Source organism: Triticum aestivum, chromosome 5D, assembly GCF_018294505.1.
Source record: "Triticum aestivum cultivar Chinese Spring chromosome 5D, IWGSC CS RefSeq v2.1, whole genome shotgun sequence".
Taxonomy (NCBI): domain Eukaryota; kingdom Viridiplantae; phylum Streptophyta; class Magnoliopsida; order Poales; family Poaceae; genus Triticum; species Triticum aestivum.
In genome coordinates, this window is record NC_057808.1 from 137,097,507 (window position 1) to 137,105,908 (window position 8,402).

Here is an 8,402-nt window from a genome sequence, read left to right on the forward strand (position 1 = left end):
CCTCCTACTGATCCTTTAAAACAATATTTGCTAGACCATGAAAATTACATGTTTATAAATGAAAGAAGGAATTAGATGAAATATTCTTCAATCAAGGGCCTGTTTTGAAACACAATTTGCCTGTTGAAATCCTTGGGGATCCTCCTCCACCCAAAGGAGATCCCGTGTTTGAACTTAAACAATCACCTGATACTCTGAGATATGCTTATCTCACTACTGCAAGATGCTGCTAACGCGACACTACGATCAGAGACCCTTCGACGAAACTGTGTGCGATGCAATAATCGCAAACGGTGATGTAAAAAACCGTCAAAAAAGGTGCAAAAAGTTTGTGATGATGGATGCATCAAACATGGTTCGTATTTTAGTTGCGTGTGCGATGAAGGGCATACAATTAAGTTCAATGAACTGTTTGTGATGAGGAAGAAGAACAAAAACGGGCAGCCAGATAAAGGTGTGTGCGATATACAACATACAGTTCACTCGGATGAACTATTTGTGATTAGGCAACAGAAAAGAAACAGTCAGCCAGATCAAGGTGTGTGCGATATACGGCATACGGTTCACTTGGATGAACTGTTTGCTTTGAGCCAAGAGAACAGAAATGGTTCAATTTAACAGGATGTGTGCGATATGCAGCAAACAGGTCTGTAAACAGAAATATGTGCGAAGACCGATAATAACACAAACGATTGCTTCTAATAAGACGTATGTGATATGCTCTGTCTACACAACATCTATTGGCCATTGGGCGACCGACGGTCATCCGGGTATGCCATAAGGATGCGAAGAGGCATCCTATATCAACAAGGACTAGTTGTTCCACCAATAGCTCATCTAAGATAACTCTCAAGTTAACTGTGCTCAGAATGGAGCAGCCATGAGATGGGTGACCGGATGGGAAGTTGTCAAGGACCTTTAGGATACATCCCATCAGTGGGTTTTGAAATTTTGACAACTTCCCATCCGGTCACCCATCTCTTAACACATGTTAAAGAAGGTTTACCGCATTACTTTTTGACAATGTGTGATACATGGCATACAGTTGATTCATCCGACCTGTTTGTGATGAAATAAGCCGTGTGTGTTGTGGGGTGGAATTAACCTCAAGGTCCTTGTTTTAATTTTGTTTTTGTTTTTCTTAACACATGTTAAAGAAGGTCTACCGCATTAATTTTTGACTATGTGCGGTACGTGGCATACAGTTGATCCATCCGACCTGTTTGTGATGGAATAAGCCGTGTGTGTTGTGGGCAAACACTTGCTAGTATACAACTGTTTGCGATTGATGAATTCATCATCGACGGTTCCGTAGTGTGGTCCGTGTTCATATGATCATCATCTACTTCTTGTGCTAGCTCGATGTTCCTTATATGATGTTTCCATTAATTGATGGCATTTTATGAACACACCACCATTTCCCGCCATTTCCTCACTTGTTTCCCGTCACCCAGCGATATTGCGCATAAACCTAGGCGGCGCGTGACGCACGGAGGCACAAGCGCAGCCTGTAGCACATCCACCTTTCCCCAAGCATGCCAACCTACCAAAGCGCCGCCTCTGCCATCAACCTCGTCGACGAGGAAAATGAGAAGGCGCCACGGCCCGTCGAGGCCAAGGCGCTCCCCGGCAACGCGATGGACGACGCCAGATGCGCGTCATCGCCAGGGTTGAGCAGACCCTTGGCGTGTGGTGCTTGAGCGCTACGGATCAAGATAGGCATGTCAACGCCGAGAGGTTGCAGCTCGCCACACAACATATGGCGCGTCGCAGAGAAAGCTAGGCGCGTCCGCGCCGATAGGGTGCGGCTGCCGCACGGTGAGACCGTTGGAGCGCCGCAGAGTGAGAGGTGCGGTGCGCCGCACAGCAAGAGCGGATCCATCGATGCTTGCCTGCTCTCGACACGGCGTCACAGCTGGGTACACGTCCCGTCAGTACCCCTATTCCTCGCTAGGAGTGGGCAGAGGCCCTCTGCGCTGTACTTGCACCAGAGGCCGACCGCGCCGTACTTGCACTGGATGCCCGCCGTGCTGTTCGCATGGGTCGCGCTATTCGCCTTGTCCGCGGCCTGCTTGATGCCAACGCACTGGTTGGTAGGCTCGACCGCCTTCTTGGCCCAGGTGTCCACCTGGGCGCAGTAGAGGAACATGTCCGGTCCATCCTCGAGCTGGTGATCTCCGATGAAATAGCCAACTTGGAGCTCAAGATCGCACTCCAGATGTACCGCGAGCGTGTCGACTGCTTGGACGAACGCCTGCACGAGTTCAGGCAGAGCCAAGAGCTACCGTAGGCAAGGGCTGCTGGTCCTGGTCTCATGGACGCATTTTATATTGTTGAGGTGTTTCGACGTGGATAGCTATGTATTAACAGCAATCATAGTATTGCTCTGTTAGTTGCTCTGTTTCAATGTGTGTACTCTGTTTTCCGTTCTTATATGTTCTGTTTCAATGTGTGTATATACGCTTCCCATTCTGTATATGTGGATGATAACAGTTAGATTCAAATTAGTATACAAAAACAGATAGAAAATGGAATTCATAATATATATATATATTGTTCATTAGTTCATCACAGAATATATATAATATCATCACATATACGTGATGATACTTAACTACTAGGTACACTGCATAAAATTGAAAACGAACAATACTAAAACTAATAATCCCTCCTGATGCGCGGCGTCTTCCCAGCGTGGAGGCAGTACTCCGCCTCCTCCGTCTCACAGTGCTTGACGTACTGATCTGCCTCTTGCTGGCGAACGAGCACGGACGATCTTGCCATTTTGTTGGGCGCCCACCGGAGCTCCTCGTCGGTGGCACGCTGGAGCTTATCGGCCCACCTCCACGCAGCGATGAGGCGCCTAGCGCCTTTGACCTTCCTCACGAAGTACCCGTCTTCGTACACCTCCTCCGCACGACGACGCGCCCGCCCCCAAAGCTCCACTTTCTCCTTTTCCCAGGCGGCATCACGGGCTTAACAGGCCGCCTGGTACTTGGCTTCCTCCTCCGCCATCTCCTTCTTGAACGCCACTTGCCTGGCTTTCTCAGTCGGCGGCACTGACTTCCACAGACAAAGATTATACTGGCCCCAAAACCAATCCAAAGTTGGGGGGTCCGGCACAACCTCGTCCTGCGGCACGTAGGGGTCCTCCTCGTCGCTACTCTTCGACTGAGCGTCCTTGGGGGGCGGCGACTCCTCCTCGTCGGCGCGTGGGCAGATTGGTGGCACCATGGCAGAGCTTTGAGATAGAGAGAGAGGGCGAGCGAGGGGAGGATGTAGATGAGAATGCAGACGGGACGACGTGAGCAAGGTAGTATTTATTGGCGGCCAGAATCTAGATCGACGGGAACAGTACACACGCCGGTCGTCAAAATTTACGAGTACTGTAGTTTGAATTACACACGATTCCCGCATTAGAATCCGTGTGTGAACATAATAGCTAACGGTTTCCAATACAGAACTGTGTCTGATTAATAACCCTCGCCATCCACATTCCAAACCTCAAGGCACGAAATAGAGTGCCAATCGTGTGGGGGCCGGTTGTCTTGCCAGATCTTTACATTTTTTTTGAACACCAGATATTTACATCGTCTGAAGATTTTTTAACTCGCATACAAGTATAAAAAATATGATTTTTCAAACCGTCATGGTTAGCCGTTGCATGTAGATGTAGTTCAAATTTGAATTACGGTCAATAAATGGCTAGAAAATCACATAAATGTCTTTAAAAAGGTCAAATGACCCCTGCAATTTTCCAAATTTTCACATAATAGTTGTATTAGTGCACGTTAAACGTAGAAAAAAATTGAAGGCCGTAAGGGGAAGCTATCTCTCTTTCGTCATTAAACATGCATTGTTCCCTCTCGGAACCACTAGCCTTCTAGTGAGTTGCTTCGGTTTGTGAGGGGTGTGTGTCCAAACTTCCGTTAAACATGCCAATTTTTTTACCACATCATCTTGGGGGCATGACATTACATCAAGCAAGGTTTCATGTCTTTCTGATCTTTTTTAATTTTTTGGAATTAAAATGCCATGGCACTCCATGCATACATATGCATCTGTCCATGTCGTGAGACCAATATGTTTGAAAAATCCTTCTAATTTACTGCACATGGAATTAACTCGCTCAAGTACACAAATATGATTTTTCAAACCGTTATGGTTAGCCGTTGCATGTAGATGTAGTTCAAATCCAGTCATTAAATGGCTAGAAAATCACTTAAATGTCTTCAAAAGGTTAAATGACCCCTGAAATTTTCCAAATTTTTACATGACAGTTGTATTAGTGCACGTTACACGTAGAAAAAAATTTGAAGGCCGTAAGAGGAAGCTATCTCCCGTTCGTCATCAAACATGCATTGTTCCCTCTCGGAACCACGAGCCTTCTAGTGAGTTGCTCCGGTTTGTGAGGGGTGTATGTCCAAACTTTGGTCAAACATGCCAATTTTTTACCACATCATCTTGGTGGCATGACATTACATCAACCAAGGTTTCATGTGTTTCTGATATTTTTTTATTTTTTTGGATTTAAATGCCACAGCACTCCATGCTTAATTTTGTCATAGCCGTTAGACCAATATGTTTGAAAATTCCTTCCAATTTACTGCACATGGAATTAAATCGCACACAAGTACACAAATATGATTTTTCAAACCGTTATGGTTAGCCGTTGCATGTACATCTAGTTCTAATTTGAATTACGGTCATTAATTGGCTAGAAAATCACTTAAATGTCTTCAAAAGGTCAAATGACCTCCGAAATTTCCCAAAATTTGACATGACAGTTGTATTAGTGCACGTTACACGTAGAAAAAATTTAAAGGCCGTAAGAGGAAGCTATCTCCCGTTCATCATCAAACATGCATTGTTCCCTCTCGGAACCACGAGCCTTCTAGTGAGTTGCTCCGGTTTGTGAGGGGTATGTGTCCAAACTGCCGTCAAACATGCCAATTTTTTTACCACATTATCTTGGCATGACATTACACCAACCAAGGTTTCATGTGTTTCTGATTTTTTTTTTAATTTTTTGGAATTTAAATGCCATGGCACTCCATGCTTAATTGTGTCATAGCCGTTAGACCAATATGTTTGAAAATTCCTTCCAATTTACTGCACATGGAATTAAATCGCACACAAGTACACAAATATGATTTTTCAAACCGTTATGGTTAGCCGTTGCATGTACATCTAGTTCTAATTTGAATTATGGTCTTTAAATGGCTAAAAAATCACTTAAATGTCTTCAAAAGGTCAAATGACCCCTGAAATTTTCCAAAATTTGACATGACAGTTGTATTAGTGCACGTTACACGTAGAAAAAATTTGAAGGCCGTAAGAGGAAGCTATCTCCCGTTCGTCATCAAATATCCATTATTACCTCTTGGAAACACGAGCCTTCTAGCGAGTTGCTCCGGGTTGTGAGGGGTGTGTGTCCAAACTTTCGTCAAACATGCCAAATTTTTTACCACATCATCTTGGTGTCATGACATTACATCAACCAAGGTTTCATGTGTTTCTGATATTTTTTTAATATTTTGGAATTTAAATGCCATGGCACTCCATACTTAATTGTGTCATATCCGTTAGACCAACAAGATGATGCCCGGGCGTTGCTGCGGGACTTTATGCTAAAAATAATTGTTTTGAGCATTATTAGACTTAATCGCAAGAAGAACATCCCTTGGAATTTTGAGTCAATAAAGAGACATTGTGCACACAATTTTTAGAAAAGATGTTGAGTCAAAGAAGGTTGGGGAAGTAATGTTCAAAGTAGTTCATGTGTTTACTTAATTAAGTTATACTAATGTAAAAGGTTGAACCATCCAAATATTGTCACTATCTGTGAGAAAAATGGTAGTGTTGCAGAACTACTGTCATTGTATTACTGTTCCACAAATCTTTGCCTAACAATTTGGAAGCACCGAAGAAAATCCCTAAAGCAGGCTCCCTAGAGGTAAGTATTATCTGAACTTCTGTAAGGTCACCCGATGTGGCTGATATATCCATATCCCCTAACTCCAACTATCAGTTTCTCTGCAGCTACAAAGGCCATACAAAATCATGGGGAAAATGTACCACTTAGTCAATAGTACTACAAAAGAGCTACATGGAGACACGGACTGCAGCCTGAACAAAATTCAGTTTTGTTTCTTAGTCATCTTGCATCATACATCCTTTTGTATACAAATTCATGCAATGAGAACTGAATGGAGCATACCAAAAGTATAAGAACAATCGATGAACCTGTGGACCCCCAAGCGCCAATACCAAGGAAGTGTAGTAGCAGAAATTCTGATCTTGTTTTCCTATGAAATCAGGTAAAAAGGGAAGTAACAAACCATGTAAGCACACGTCTCTGAAGGTCATACTATCTGCAACATTGGAAACATATCTCAACAAAAAAGAACTTTTAAGATGATAATAGTAAGATGGCCTTTAGATAACTGACTCAAAGGTTAAGAAGAATTTGAGAAGTGGCAGGAATGAACGCCACATGTCTCATAGTGTTCGTGCATACAAAAGCAATAAAGAATTACTTGCATAGATTAGAAACAGTAATGTCAATACAAAGATTTGAAACTAAGAAGCCTTCCAATGATCACACTTGCATACATGAAAAGAGTGCATCAGAATCAGCGCAGCTATAGCTGAATGTAAAAGGAATAAATTTGGATGTTGGATCCATGTATGTGCTGTTATCTTGTTACCTGAGCTGAACAACTATTCTTATTTTTGGAGTATCGTAAAATGCAAGTAACTCGTTAACTATCTGCTTCTAGAATAAAATAACTATAGGAGACAAAAAAATGTTGCCACATAGACAAAAACTTGTAGAGAAAGGTCACCTTGTTTAACTGAATTTAAAATTGACCAATGCAGCAAAGCCAGCAATCACTAACCTGCAAAAATCTCAAGAACAACTGAATTAACATTACTCTAAGATGTGAACTAATGGATAGCAGTATAGCCAAAATAAAATGCCAGACCAAAGAAGAAGAATTCAATCAGGACCTATGTATGAGCGTAAATAAACTGACCTAAACCACATTGTCACATGAAAGCAAACTGACCGATGCACTTCTGTAAATTAAGGGATATTTAACCGGGCTGTACGTACTACATAAAAGATACTATATATACTGGAATCCTAATAGGAAGGTTTCTTTCAGATTGCCAAGGAACAGAATAATTCAAGATAGGATCATTCACAGCCAGCAAGACAATCCAACGTCACGCTTCACCTGTACCCAAAAAAGATACACGAATGCAAAAACATTACTGCATGTTCGCAATCACCTTAGCCTTGACTCGTTGGACCGGAAAACCAACAACACCGGCACACACACACACAAAATAGGAGCTAATCTGTACAGACAACACACATGTACGTATTAGCGAGAGCTGGCAAATAATCTTACGGTGGCCTGGATGTAGTCCTCAAGGACTGACCGTACTTGTCGTAGAGCTGCTGCGAGTAGTCATGGGTAGGATTCTGCGTGCACATGTTGTATAACATGCTGCACCACAAAAGAGACAAACAGGGGGACAGAAACCCTATATCACCACCGGATTGGATTGAGTTGGCCTAGGCATGGACGGAGGGAGGCCGGGACGAAGGACGCACAGGGGGGCGGAAATCCTATATCAGCACCAGATTGGATCTAATCGGCTTGGGCGAGGCATGGACGGAGGGAGGCAGGGACGAAGGAAAATGAGGAGGCTGGAAACCCTATATTAGCACCGGATTGGATCGAATCGGCCTAGGCTAGGCATGGACCGAGGGAGGCGGGGACGAAGGCGACTTACGTGGTCAGCTGCATCATGTAGTCTTCGGAGTTGTGCTCGGGCTCTGGCCCTCGAGGATGTTGATGAGCATGTTGAAGCCCCTCTGCATAAAGTCTCACCCATCCTCCAGAACGATGGTCTTGCAATCCTTCCTTTGTCCCGCAAGTCGCCATCGCCGCCATAGCCGCCGGTTATCACCTCGATGGCGGACGCAAACCCTAGAGGAGGCTGGGCTCTGTTGCATCCATCACCGCATGGAATTTGTGGCGTTTGAGGAGAGAGATGGGGGTGGGAGTCGCGGTGACCAGATTATGAGGAGGGGTTCCGTCACTGACGCTTCAGTTGGAGAAAAGCATTGCTTCCGCTTCTGCGGATCGAAGAAGGAGGCGCTAACGGGTGGGGCGTGGAGCCAACACGGGGCCAACTCTCTGCTGCACATCTGGGCCACATATTGTCAATCAAACGGCCGAAAAAATTAAGATGACGTGGAAGCATGAGAAAGCAAAGAAATCAGATAGTGGGGATGAACTATTTAGATATTATAGATACTAGTTAAATACTCGTGCGTTGCCACGGGACAACATAACAATGTTACTTTGGTTGTATTTCTCCCA

General features: G+C 44.1%; 1 long non-coding RNA gene across 1 annotated transcript; it reads right to left on the reverse strand.

Moving 5' to 3' along the window:
- Nucleotides 1-6,066: 6,066 nt before the first annotated feature.
- Nucleotides 6,067-8,153, reverse strand: LOC123124496 (uncharacterized). Its single transcript, XR_006461103.1, has 3 exons — nt 7,810-8,153; nt 6,849-6,902; nt 6,067-6,308 (listed from the first exon to the last, which is right to left on the reverse strand). It is a non-coding gene; the product is annotated as an uncharacterized lncRNA (long non-coding RNA).
- Between the last annotated feature and the right edge of the window lie 249 nt (nt 8,154-8,402).